We start from the raw sequence: 15,066 nt of genomic DNA on the forward strand, positions 1-15,066 counted from the left end.
TGGGCAGTGGGCAATTTATGGACAGTGTATGGACAGTGTCAGTGGGGCAGTGGACAGTGTATGGACAGTGTCAGTAAGGCAGTGGACAGTGTATGGACAGTGTCAGTGGGGCAGTGGGTGGTGTCAGTAAAGCAGTGGGTGTGTCTGTAGGGAAGAGGTTGGTGTCAGCAGGGCAGCGGGTGGTATCAGTCAGTATGGCAGTGGACTTTGTCTGTAGGACAGAGGACAGGGTCAGTAGAACAGAGGATGGTGTCAGTAGGGCTGTGAACAATGTCAGTAGTTTTTTCTTTTTTTTTTTCTTTTTTTACCATTCTTTATGTTATTTTTTACAGTTTTATTTTTTATTATTTGTTTACTATTGTTTTTTTAAGCAGCCCTGTTAGGGGTCTTTTAGTGAAGTATCATGGGTATAGAAAGACATCTGACTGATGTCACAGTCCTCCATCTCCATATCTGCAGCCCTAGCTGCACAGAATGAATGAACAGGAATAGCTCTGTACAGAGCTTCCTATTCATTCACAAACTAAAGCACAGTAAACACTGTGTACTATGCTTTAGTTATGAATGAACACAGTGAGTAATTGATACTCACTGTGTTCATTCAGAAAAGGAAGGGACTGGTAAAGTACATATTTACTGGCTCCTTCTCCGCTCTCCATCCTGAAACATCCCCCGCAGCAGCCGGTGGGAATGGAGAGGGGGGAAGCTGGCAACGCTGTGGAAGGAGGGGGGTTTGGGTGGCTCAGGGGAGCACACAGGGGGCCAGGGCAGCAGGGAATAAGAGTAATGTGGTGGAAGAGACATTTTTGTCCTGCAGCCACTGAATGCAGGAGGGAGGGAGAGGAGGAGAAGCTGGCTATTAGCAGCTGCAATAAGAAAATGGAGGGGATTGGTTCCTGTATATGCCACTCCAGCTGCCCCTCCTGTCCAGATATAAAACAGAATGTGACAGGAAGGCCACAGAAATACTGCTAACTTCTTGCCTGCTCACTGAATTGTGTTTTAGAAACCCTACTAGTGAGCTTTCACGTGCTCATCCTTTTGTATGCTTCCTAAACACTTCTCCATGCAGTACTCGATGGTGGAAATGTATTATGATAACTATGACATCATAGGAATGGACAATATGTAGCAAATGAAAAAGGTCAAGGAATAAAATGATATAATTAAAACATATATTCCAGCAATAAAGAAAACTAGATTAAGGATAGGTAGGTCTGCTAACATACGTACTGTATATGAATATGTAACCTGACAAAGGCCTGTTTTTTTAATCATTCCAATTTATTGGAAATAAAAAGCTGTTTGCTTCAATATGTTTCCATAACCATTTGGTTACTGCATGTCTAATTCTTGTGATCAAGGCAGGGAGGTTCAAAAGTTTAAGCTCTCTGATGATTGGAGAGGTCTAGCTCTGTCTTAGCAGAGAGGGTGTTGGACCTGTGGGGAGAGACCACTGCTTCCAGACAGAGAACAAGAGGGTTCTTTAACATTAGACGTCCCCAGCAACAGGAATGCCCCCTAGTGACAATAGATCCATCAATAGCCAGCATGAATAGACCTTCCAGCACACCCCAGAACCCCTTTCCATTACATACATTCAGTGCTGGAGGTGACGGAACTGCATTCCCCCACGTTCCTACTGAAAAAAAGGCCTCCTATCTATCTATCTATCTATCTATCTATCTATCTATCTATCTATCTATCCATCTATCTATCTATCTATCTATCTATCTATCTATCTATCTATCTATCTATCTATCTATCTATCTATCTATCTATCTATCTATCTATCTATCAATTTATCAATGCAAAAATATCAAGCATATAAAAACAACATACTTAAATGTCTTTTTATTGTTTTTTTTTTTTATCACAAAAGCCGAATCTGCCCCACTTTCATGTAATTTTCATGTCTTGTATTGAACTGCATGAGGTTATTATTGTGATTTTGGCATCATCCTCTGTTCTCCACTCCTGTTTAGTGCTAGTTAGTTTGGTTCCAGCTATGCCCTCCCATATTCCCCCAGTCAGTGTTAGATTCTCAATGACAGGGTTTAGAAAACTAATTGTCTTCTTATACTTCAAAACAGTGGAAAACATCCTCGGTACTGCAATTGTATGAAGAAAAACTGCATTGGATTCACCAATGTTATTGTGATATGTATCTTTGCACTCTTAAAGGATAAGTTAACTTTTTGGAAAAAAATAAATGCACATTTTTTTGCAGGTAAAAAAAATGTACATTTATTATTTTTTATTTTTTGGAGACTGTAAAGCAGGCTCCAAATACAAGCTGACAGCCGCAAAGGCTTTGTAGTTTTCCAGGCACAGAGCTCTGTGAATGAGTGACGCGGCTGGGAGGGTGGAGCCCCACTCGGCCACCTTTTTTTAAGGTTTTTTCTATGTTTTCTATTTTCTATGTTATCTGTACTGCTCTTTCTTTTTTAAATAATTTAAAGAATTGCATTCGATTCAACTTCTGTGTCTTATTGAAGTGTTAGGCAGGCCATACACAGTGTCTTTGCTTTAACCAAGGCCGGGAGAAGAAAGTTATTACTGCTAGCAGTCACGGCAGCCACAGCAGCCACAGCAGCCACTAGTGATTCTTGCTAGCAGCTATAACAGCCACTAGCAGCAAGTGAATCTGGCAGGTAGTAATGAGCCGAACACCCCCCCCCCCCGGTTTGGTTTGCACCAGAACATCTCGAACAGGGGAAATGTTCTAGCGAACATACAAACACGGAAAATCACAAGTCCTCATTTTAAAGGCTTAAATGTAAGTGACTATTATTTACCCACTGGGCCAAGGATTCAAAACCACAGCCTCTCACTTGCTAGTGTGTTATTCTAACAGCTTTGCCACTGAGGAAGCTGTGTAACCTTAGACTCTCTCTGCCTAACAATTCTCTATCTGAGAGTGACAGCGCTTTTATAGGGCTCTGACATCACCAGCGCCCAATAATTCATTGCTCAGGTGCAGTGAATAAAATACTGACGTCACTTCAGAAGGGGTGGGACAATTAATAGGTTTTAATTAAAATCCATAAATAATATTATTCACCCACTGGCCTGAGGATTCAAACTCACAGCCTTTCGTTTGCAAGTGCGTTATTCTACTAGCTAAGCCACCGAGCTAGCTGATTAAACTTGGACTCTCTATGGCTAACTAGCTTCTATCTGAGTTTGATAGCTCTTTTATAGGGCTCTGATGTCACCCCATAATCTATTGCTTTTACCGATATCAGTAATTTATTCACTGCACTTGAGCAGTGCATTGTGGGATGGCTTGTGACGTCAGGTCACTAAATAAGAGCTGTCAAAATCAAAACAGCTCATTCTGTGGGAAGCCTCTGGAGAAGCAGGAGCTTCTTCTTTTTTTTTTAATTTTTTTGGCGGCCTGGCGACTGATCACCGGGGGACAGTATTTTTATTTTTTAATAAAAGACTTTTCCAAAACTGGCTTTTGTCATTATGTTTTTTTTGTACACTTTTATGGTGAATGTACCCAATATCCATTCACATGGGGGGGGGGCAGGGATCTGGGGGTCCCCTTGTTAAAGGGGGTTTCCAGATTCCGATAAGCCTCCCCCCGCAGACCCCCACAACCACAGCCCAGGGTTGTGGAGAAGAGACCCCTGTCCCCATCAACAGAGCCCCCCCTGCCCCAAAGCACCCACACCTCCATGTTGAGGGCATGTGGCCTGGTATGGTTCAGGAGGGGGGCGCTCACTCGGAAGAGACCCCTTTCCCCATCAACATGGAGGTGGGGGGGGGGACTCCCATTTGTTCGTCGTTCGACTCGAACTCAAAGCTCCTCACTACTGGCAGGCTGGTTGTACCCAAGTTGATAGATTCAGCCTGCCCACACACTGGTTCAGCAGGAGAAATCTATGGACTGCCTGTGGATGGTACCAAGTCAGCAGGTGACCATACTGTCTGGGCAGACTGGGTCTAAGGAGGTATGAGAATACATAAAGTGGCATTTGAAACAGAACACAAAAATGAATTTGAAAATCTACTACTGAATAGCTAGTTTTATTAGGCGTTATGTCTTCACCACAACAGGGGAACTAAGCAGTTATGGGGAGTAAAGGGAGGGTAAGTAGTAAGTACAAGTAGTAGATGGTAGAAAGTAAAGTGAACTTGTTGCTTTGCCCAAGCACAGGTTCTCTTCACATTAAGTGGACAACTTAACTTGTTAACTTGTAGATATTTCTTGAATGCCACTATATTAACCGCGCAAGTTCTACTGTAAAACATTGTCCGGTTCAATCTGCGATGTATCATAATGAAAGAATGTTACCTATTATTATCTGAGCAGTGTTCTTCCTCTGTCCTATTTTCAACATTTGTCATATGATCCAAGGAAAGATTTAAAACTGCTGCCGTATGGCAGACAGGAAAAGGAAAGGAGTCTAACAGCATGGAAATCCATGGAACATTTTAACAATGCACAGTTCCTCCGCACAAACACATCATCACTTAATATCAGTCCTGCACACTCCACACATACAAAAATAATAATAAAGACGCATGATCGAGTGTCACACAACAGGATATTTTAGCTGCTTCCTGCCGCTTTCCTGAAGTTTATTATGCACTAATTAACTGCAGAATGACTGAGAACTATTATGTTGCTGAAGCATTATAGATTGCTTTCTATTTATTAAAGCATTGTTTATCTAGAAAGTATATTGCTGCTGTAAGCAGACAGATAACAATGCAAGCTGATGTCATTAAAGGGTCAGTGGTACGTGAAGGTATCTGTATGGTAACAAAAAAGGATATTGTTGGCAGAACAACAGACCACTTGACAAAAAGGTTTTGAACTGAAAAATAAAAACAGCATGCCAAAGTGAAATGGTTTTTAAATAACTTCCTTAAAAAAAAATTATACATTTACATGTGTAATGTTGCAGGACCACATAGGGATTTTAAGTGACACTAAACAATATCCTTATTATCCAAAAGTCATCCATACACATCCGCTGCCTAATGGCCATGTAATCTAATTTTCACAAAATCATTTCTTAGTCTTCATGTACACTAATCTACATTTACTGCGGCGGCAGAAAAAAAAAACAAAATGTGGCAAAATCACGGTAAAAATGCGGCACATTTTTGCTGCGGTTTTGCCACGTTTCGTGTTTTTCCTGAAGCCAGCAGTCAAAATGTTCTTATCCTGAAGGCAATTCTTCCATGTTCAGGAGAGGGAGATTGAAGCTCACCTAAACACGGCAGCTCCTAAACTCTGCTACAAGCCTATATGTACAATGACCCATTGGCTTTTATGGAGTTGAGTATAGGAGTTTTGGCAAAAAAATGCCAAATTTAGGAGCTGCCAATGTAGGCTAGTATACAAGAAGCCTAAGGCTCCATGTACACGGGACGCTGGAAATGGCAGTTTAGGAGCAGTTGGGCGTTTTTTTCAGAAGCCCCTGAACCCATCTACATTTTATCTTATCTGTCCATGTACACCAGGTCGTTTACAGTCATTTGCAGGCAGTTGCGTTCAGGGACTGTTTTTAGAACGCAATTATTTGCGTTCGAACGTGTGTTTGCCGGCGTTTCAAACGCACAAACGCGTCCGAAAGCGTCCGAACGCGATGACCCGCGTTTAGCGTTCGCGTTTTTCCATTTTAAAGGGGAATAATTTTTTTGACCTCTAGGAACGCTTCTAAACGCAAACGCCCGCAAACGCCGCTAAACGTCCGCTAAACACGGGTACAAACGCGACCGAACAGACAATTCAAACGTCCTAAAAATTCCAGCATTCAAAGGGACTTTTAACAACGTCCCGTGTACATGGAGCCTTACTGTGTATTTTTGCCACCGTGAGCTCTTGAACCTCTCCTTTTCTTCCTCACTTTCAGTAGGAGTAGTATAATGTACTCAAAACCCATACTTGAGTAAAAGTACAAGTGCTCGATCAAAAAGTGACTTGAGTAGAAGTGGAAGTGCTCAATCAAAAAGTGACTTGAGTAGAAGTACTAAAGTATTCAACATTTTTTGTACTTAAGTATTGCAAGTAGTTTTTTTAAAAAAATTTGCTACTCAAGTACTGAAAGTAAAAGTACCAGTAGTTTTGAAAAACAAATTGCTACTCAAGGACTGAAAGTAAAAGTACAAGTACTGTGTTATGTAGTTATTAAAGAAATAAGTCAAACGTTTGAACATCATATTGTTTTTTATTATTTCAAATGCAGCTTTTATTTATACATACAGTAGCTTTTATTTTCGTATGCGCTGATAATACACATGTTTTGAGCTTCATGAAACCTGCCATCTACTGTTCTGGCAGTGGTCATTTTTATAATAGTAACGAGTAACTATGCAGCACAAAAAAAATATATCGGAGTAGAAGTATTGAAATCATTGAAAAAATGTAGTGAAGTAAAAGTGGAAGTAGGAGAAAAAAATTCTACTCTAGGAAAGTACAGATACCGCCTTTCGGTACTTAAGTACAGTAGTGAAGTAGTTCTACTTAGTTACTATACATCTCTGCTTTCAGTTGTGTAAAACATGTCAGTGCATGTTAGTTGTGGTCATGTGCACTTTTCTATGTACTGTACAAATCACATAGTCTATAGTCTCTAGTCCATCTCAGATGTGAGCAAGAGAGGGTGGTTATGTTTCATGGAGACAATGGAGAACGAACGTAACCACCTTCTAACAGGAAGTCAGATCACAGCAGCAAAAAAAAATTTGGAGGAGGCAGAGAGCCATAGAAAGGATTTTTTTTTTAAGAATACATACTTGAATAGAATATATTTTTTCAAACCAGACATTAGTGTCACTTTAATTCCTCTAACTTCAACTTGAGTCGCCACTGCATGGGGCACCCCAGAAATACTGCTTCTGACACGGGGTAGAACAAACAAGGCATCACCCCCCTGGAAACTCTAAGCAAGGCTTAGACTGGCCTAACTATGATACAGCCCCACTACTGAGTTCAAATTCAAGCCAGAACAAGTCCCTTTGCCCCACACACAGATCCATAATCAAAAGGAACTCCTCTTTCTCCTTAATAAGTCAAGACCGCCCAGGTTAGTCTGCTTATGTAATAAAATCTAACCCTAAAGGGCTGCTATCCCCCTATACTTACTGTTTAAACATAAGTATTTTTGGAGGACAGACATGTGCTCTCCAACCTTGAAGGGTATACCAGCAATGAAAAATTCTACTTGGTTCTCTTTGTTATGAGGGGTCTGGGAAGCTGGCTTTAGTTAAACCTGTCTGTATTGTATAAGCAGATATCATCTCATCAGTTGTACTATATTTGGTCACTGTCTATCTTAACTAAAGGTTAGGAGCTGGGCTTCTCCATATGTTAATGAGAAGTGGACTCAACCAGTCCCAAGCTCAGTTATTTGGATAGATCTTGTTAAGCTAGTTGAGCATTTCTTGTAGTTAAGCCATGACACCTTCTCCTCAGAAACTTCTAAAATGCTAGAAATACTAAAAACTTTGCTTTATTAATAGGAAGACATAACAAACATATGGTGGGTTCTTCTCAAATTTGACTACTAAAGTAGAAATAGAGTTTGTCACAGCTATTTCAATGTAAAGTTTCATGAAAGCCAAACCACCACCACTTGTACTTAACTTCACGTACTGACACAGCAGTTTTATCTTCTGTTAGAACAGGGTATAAACCCCTCTGAAAGGTCTGTGTGGGATAGTACCAGAGCTGAGACAGGGTTGATGACGTCCTCATCCTCAGGGTTCAGGTCTTGCGTTTGGCCGCTCAGGTCTGGGCACTGTTTCCTGGAAAGGGACCAAATGCCTCCTATATACACTAGGACGCCTGCCTTTACACGCACATGAACTTTAATGGCATCCCAGTCTTCGTTCGTAGAGTTCAATATTGAGTTGGCCCACCCTTTGCAGCTATAACAGCATCAACTCTTCTGGGAAGGCTATCCACAAGGTTTAGGAGAGTGTCTATGGGAATGTTTGACCATCTTTCCAGAAGCACATTTGTGAGGTCAGGTACTGATGTTGGACGGGGAGGCCTGGCTTGAAGTCTCCACTAATTCATCCCAAAGGTGATCTATCGGGTTAAGGTCAGTACTCTGTGCAGACCAGTCCAGTTCTTCCACTCCAAAGTTGCTCATCCATGTCCTGCACAGAGTCCTGACCTCAACCCGATAGAACACCTTTGGGATCAATTCGAACGAAGACTGTGAGCCAGGCATTTTTGTCAACATCAGTGCCTGACCTCATGAATGCACTTCTGAAAGAATGGTAAAACATTCCCATAGACACACTCTTAAACCTTGTGGACAGCCTTCCCAGAAGAGTTGAAGCTGTTATAGCTGCAAAGGGTGGGCCAACTCAATATTGAACCCTACGGATTAAGACCGGGATGCCAATAAAGTTCCTGTGCATGTAAAGGCAGGCGTCCCCAATACTTTTGACAATATAGTGTAGCTGGACGCACCCGATTTTTCACCAGGACCCTGACAACGTATATAAATATGAACTAATTACACTTAAATCTGTAGGAAAAACTTTTCAAAGCCTTCATGCAGTATCCAGAAACAAAAATATTAGATCAAAAACATGTTTAATTATTGACTTGAATCCACCCTAAATGCCTCAAAAAGGAGTTTAATCCTTTGGACAGTCCATAAAAACTCTCTAAGCATCACTTCTAAGGAAATACTACTTTATTTGGTAAAAATCACCAAGGTAATGATTAATGCAAAGATGTTGCTATATTAAAGCAAAGTACATTCTGTTACACGCATGATAAGTGGAATATCGCATGGTTCCATCCCCATAATTTGTTGACAACCTTAAAGTGACCCATCGAGGCTTAAAAGACAATCCTAAAGGAAGGTGACCTGCAAGACAAGAGGTACTTCTCTAGTGGCCTTTGTTTCCTAACTTTCTCCATAGCTCTGAAGCCTCCTTCAGTCTTTTCAGCATTCAATAGTTCTGAAAACATGTCACTGCCTATTTATCATACATGTGTTATAATATACTTTTGATTGATTAACTACTTGCCGACTGCCCCACGTATATATACTGTGGGGCGGTGGCTCCTACAGGCAAAATGACGTACATGTACATAATTGCCTCTTCTGGGTTTGCAGCATGCACACACGCTGCTGGTGACCAGCTCCTTCTGTAATTGGATGCCACGGGAGCCAATCAGCAGGTCCGGCTGCCCCAATGTCTGCCGGGACCCGCTGATCATTCCCAACAGAGGCAGAATGGAGGACTGCCTATGACTGTAAACAAGGAAGATCGCCATTTTGTGACGAGGGAAGACAGCGATTTCTGCTAAGCAGAAACACAGATCTCTGTCTTCCCACAGTACCCATCCACACAGTTAGAAAGCACTCCCTAGGGACACATTTAACCCTTTGATCGCCCCTGATGTTAACCCCTTCCCTGCCAGTGTTATTAGTACAGTGACAGTGCATTTTTTTGTCACTGATCATTGTATTAGTGTTACTTGTCCCCAAAAAGTGTCACTTAGCGTGTGATTTGTCTGCAGCAATGTCGCAGTCTCACTATAAGTCGCTGATCGCTGCCATTACTTGTAAAAATAAATAAATAAAGATTCCATAAAAATATCCCATAGTTTGTAGACGCTATAGCTTTTGCGCAAACCAATCAATATAAGCTTATTGGGATTTTTTTTTCTTACCAGAAACATGTTGCAGAATACATATTAACCTAAATTGATGAAGAAATTAATTTTTTTACATTTTTGTATTGGGTGTGTTTTATAGCAGAAAGTAAAAAATATTGTTTTGTTTTTTCAAAATTGTTGATGATTTTTTGTTTCTAACGCAAAAAATATAAAAAGCACTGATGATCAATTGAAACAAACAAAACAATCAGCGCAAACAATATATGTTAAACAGGTGATATGCAAGCTGAACACCGACCCAGGAACATTATGTAGAGCCCAGACAGAAATATACACGGGACTTCGTCCCCCACTGACGAAGTCCCGTAGGACATAACGCGTACGGGAGGTGGAGTGGCCCACATCTGACGTCACCCGCTGCTGTTCTGAGCACCGTACGGCTCGCTTCATCTTAGTGGAGATCGCGGTGCTGTCTACTTTTATTCTGATGTTTACCGATGCGCCTACATTGCACTACTACATTGTAAGTGAGATTCTTTTTAATAAAATACTTACCCATATGGTTTACACTTAGAGTTGTCTCTTTTCTTTGTATGCGATTCCCTGGATCACGGTTTATCTGTGTTGTTGGACCCGGGATTTTGTGCTAACTTTTGCTGCTGATATACTTTGGATGGAATGGCAATCCATGTTCTGGCTCTTTAGACCCGCTGGTATTACAGGGGTGTAATTTTGAGGTGAGCGCATGTGTGTGCTCTTGGTGAAGGGGATTAACACTGGATGTGGCCTTTCTTTCTCAGCACTTTGTGTGGATTCTGCTTATCATTTATTTATTATTTATTTACATCCTCTCGCTTGGATCTTGGGACTTTACCTTCTTCTTATGGACTGCTCCTTCATTTATCATTTGCTTAGTTTATTATTTGCTTAGTTATAGATTTGCGCTGCACCAAGTTTTTTCTATATAGTGATGATCAAATACCAACAAAAGAAAGCTCTATTTGTGGGAAAAAAAAGGACATCAATTTTTAGGTACAGCGTCAGTTAAAGTAAAGCAGTGCCGTATGGCAAAAAAATGGCCTGGTCATGAAGGGGGGGTAAACCTTCCGGAGCGAAAATTGTTAATTCTTAACTTTATCACCATATCAACCACCAGCCAGAGAGGCGAGTATAATGTCTCTTTAGGATTGTATTTTAGGGTCCATGCATATAAAATGCAGTTATACAGGCATTTTGAATTTTTTTCTTCAGCCTGTAGAATCAGCTCTATGTTAGCCTATGTGTCCATGCACATTAGGGAGCTTACAGGCATATTTTTAGAGGAGCATTTAGAGGCAGAAAAAACCCTTCAGAATGATGTTTTTTTAGAGGAGCTTTTGGCCAGAAAAAAATGCTTTATGCGCATAAACACACATAAACGCAGCATTTAGGAGTGTTCGCTGTTTTTAAGTGTACATTGGAAAATGCTTGTAAAAGCAAATGCCCACAAACGCCTATAAACTCTTGTGTAACATGAGACACTAAGAGCATTTTTATGCCTCTTTTTCTTGCAGAGGTTCTGGCATTTTTTCTGCCCCTATTGTGCGTGGACTCTTACCTTGTCTGGGTCTCCTTATAAATACAGGAAATGCATAGCTAGCGTTTTATGGTTGGAGCCATCAACCACAACCACTGATCATGGTAGAAATGATCCTGTACAAATAAACAATGTCTCTGAAGGTATAACTAAGGTTTTGTTGTTATTTTTATACATTAGGCAAGAATGCCATAGACAAGAATGATTTTAATGAATAAAAAAATCATCCAAGAGGTGCTCGGACTTTGATGAGTTAATACAAAGAATTGCAATGCCACAGCTGGTGAGCGGTGCGGCCTTGCGGAGATCAGAGAAGTGAGGATGCACCAGTGCATCGCTCTGTTTAACCACTTTTGGACCGAAGGTTTACCCCCTTAATGACCAGGCTTTTTTTTGCGATTCGGCACTGCTTTATTTTAACTGACAATGGCGCAGTCATGCGAAGCTGTACCCGAATCAAATTGATGTCTCTTTTTTCCCCACAAATAGAGCTTTCTTTAGGTGTTATTTGATCACCTGTGCAATTTTCATTTTTTGCGCTATAAACAAAAAAGAAGCAACAATTCTGAAATAAAAACAATATTTTTCACATTCTGCTTTATAACATTCCCAATAAAATAAAAAAAAATGTAAAAATCAAATTTTTTTCATCATTTTAGGCCAATTTGTATTCTGCTACATATTTGTGGCAAAAGCGTATTTTGATTGGTTTGCGCAAAAGTTATCACGACTAGAAACTAGGGGAAAGATTTAGGTCATTTTTATTTATTTAATTTTACTAGTAATAGCGGCGATCAGCGATTTTTAACGGGACTGCGATATTGCGGCGGACAGATCGGACCACTAACTAAAATTTTTTTTTGGGGAGGGGGGCAGTAACATTACTACAGTAATCAGTGCTAAAAATATGTACAGTAACTGTAATAATGACACTGGCAGCACATGGGTGAACTCAGGGGCGATCAAAAGGGTTAAAGCGGTTGTATCCCCTGTGTAAAAAAAACAAAAAAAAACCCCTGCAGGACAATGGCATAATGTGCTAGTGTATAGTGTAAGTGTAGATCATACTACCGCTTTAAGTGTATGCCTAGGGGGTGTTTTCTAACTGTGAGGGGGTGGGCTTGTGGAATCAACACAGAGACCTGTGTTCCTAAATAAGAGGATCACAGGTTCACAGGCGCTCTGTGCTGATTCCTGAGGGAACAACAGTCTGCTGTGTTTACAACAGCAGACTGCATTTCTCTCTCAACGGGGAGTGATCGCGGGTGCCCAGCAGCAATCGCGACCACTGGCCTCGTAAATCAGCTTCGACCCTGGCTAATGAGGAAGTGTGCGCCCCCCAGGATCGCTCCAGTAGATCGCCATACAGGTACATCAATTCGCGCAGCCAAGCCAGCCTGCCAGAGTATATCTGCGGCGGGCGGTCAATACTTTTTAGTTCTAAACAAACGTTATTGAGATCTCTCGTAAAGTTCAATTGCAGGCCACGTGGTGTGATGTGGTGGCTTACCTCACACTGAGTGGTGCTGCATGTAGTCCTTTTTTTCAGCACAAACTGCCCTCACACCACCACCACAACTCATTGGTGTGAACTGGGCAGATAGGGAGACGTGGCATTTTTCCTTGTCATGCAGTGGGACTGCAATGGAATGGCCGCCCAACGCAGTCCCACATGTTGTATGTTAAAGCGGAGTTCTGGCCTCAAATACCTTTTTCAACTAAAAATACCCCTATAATACTAATCCATCGCCCTTTACAGAACCGCTATTCTCATACTTACAAGGTATACAGTATTGGATTTTAGTCAAAATCTTACTTTTAAAAACGCTGTCTGAGCACGGCCATCTTGGATGTGGGCATCTGAAGCCGCAGTGTAATCTGCTGTGTCCTTCTTCCTGATTTCAGGGAGTGTTCTGGGTGTTCTTCCTGATTCCAGCCTCCTGGGAGTGATGACAAACAGCTCCCAGGATGCAATGCAAAGGCGGAAGTGATGTCGGTGGCCACAGAGGGGGGAGAAGGAGGAAGTACAATCAAAAATGCCCTGAAAATAAGGTAAGGGACCCCTGAAAAAAATTGAAAATGCCCAATTGTTGATCAGCATAGCGAGCCCTCCAGGAATCACTAAAGTTGCAAAATGGGCCGGAACTCCGCTTTAATGGACCCTGAGAGGACAAAAACATTCAGAGAGCTGACTGATTCAGGTTAGGCTGCTCACAACAAACAAGGCTATCCTCCAGTGGGTACCCCAGCAGATTACCAGATAATAGCATGCACTGTTGGAAGGAGAGCCTTGATCTTGATTGCTTGTGCAGATATTGCTGGCCAATAACTCTCCTGATCCAGCAATAATCTTCCTACACAGATTCACACAGGAAAGCTCTACTTTGAGTCCATTCAGGATTCCTTTTTGAACTGAAGCCTCGATGGACGGGGATTGTTGTCTGTCCCCTGAAACATTTTGGCTTTTTTTTTTTTTTTTTGTATAAACTAATACATTAATTTGGACTGTTTTACACTTTGATCTGGCGCTCCTTCCATTAGTGCATTGACAAGAATCATGGTAAAAAAAACCTTCTGCCATTAGAACCACTTTAATGAATTTTCAAAATGAGTAAGCTAAAAAACGTTATCACAAATAGTGCATAGGTGTACATTGTGAGCTTTGCTGAAGGGGGGATGTCTGAATGGTTTCAAAAAGTTCTTTCTGCCTTTAAAAAATGCACCTCAATGTGCACACATAAATATATGATTAAACAAAGTACATACTGAGTCGCTACCCTAAAATTTAGAATTTCCTGTCTTCTTAGCAATTCTATCCTCAGAGCCCAACTATACCAAAATTAACACTTTTCTCCATTTCTCCAAAGCCCAATGGGAGTCACAATGGCGTCTTGTTTCTGGTAACTTGAGAGGTTCCTTGACTCTTTCATTTTAGACTTCAAGATGCTGCATTCCTGAGCAATACAATGCTTGATATTTATACCGAGGAATGCAGCATTCAGAGCCCAGCTACTGACTCACTAATTGATTTTGTGTTTTCTTGTTTGGAGTGAGGTGTGGATCCTGATCTAGCTAAGCAGTAAATGCCTTTACTTCACCGAGTGAACAAAGTCTAGAGGACTTATTCAGGTAGACACATGCAGATTCAAGGCTTGTGTGTAGAGATGTAACCAGAACCAGAAAAACTCAACACAATGTCACATGAACTATAAATATCATATAATATACTGTTTGCAATTATTATTTTTATTTAATTTTTTTTTAATGCAATTTTTAATTTTTTTTTCAAATGAAGGGGTTTATGTGCAATTGTGTCATACTCTAGTCATTCCCCACACTACAATATATATGAAATCTTTCCTTCTATGACTACAAGTGAACCTATGTTTTGTGCATGTGTGCTTTGTGGTGTAAACAATTGCAATTTGTCTTTTGTTGCTGTGTTTTGGCAGCCCATTCTAAATGACTGACGTGCCTTAATGCAAAGCAAGTTAATGTGCAAAATACCACACATTAGCAATTGTGCAATAACGCACCACAACAGACAAGATCTGAAAGGCCCTTCAAGTACATAAAGGTCCTTTGAATTTAGAGGGAAATTGAATGATAGAACGATAAGATCTTGTAAAGTTTGTGAGGATCAGTTCATTTGATAACACAATAGGAATTCTTGTCTCCTACCACTAGAGGGAATGTAGCTGACAATACATACTGTACATTTGATAATAGATTTCCAGTAATGTAGAATACTGTAGAATATCTATATTAAAGAAAACAATGAGTGCCTTACAGACTACCAATTAAATAAAATATACGTTGATCCAGTAAACTTGTAAATTCCTGTAGACTCCGCAATGTTATCTCAAGCAGTCATGCCTTT

Source organism: Pelophylax lessonae (assembly GCF_965119305.1).
Source record: "Pelophylax lessonae genome assembly, chromosome: 2".
NCBI lineage: Eukaryota > Metazoa > Chordata > Amphibia > Anura > Ranidae > Pelophylax > Pelophylax lessonae.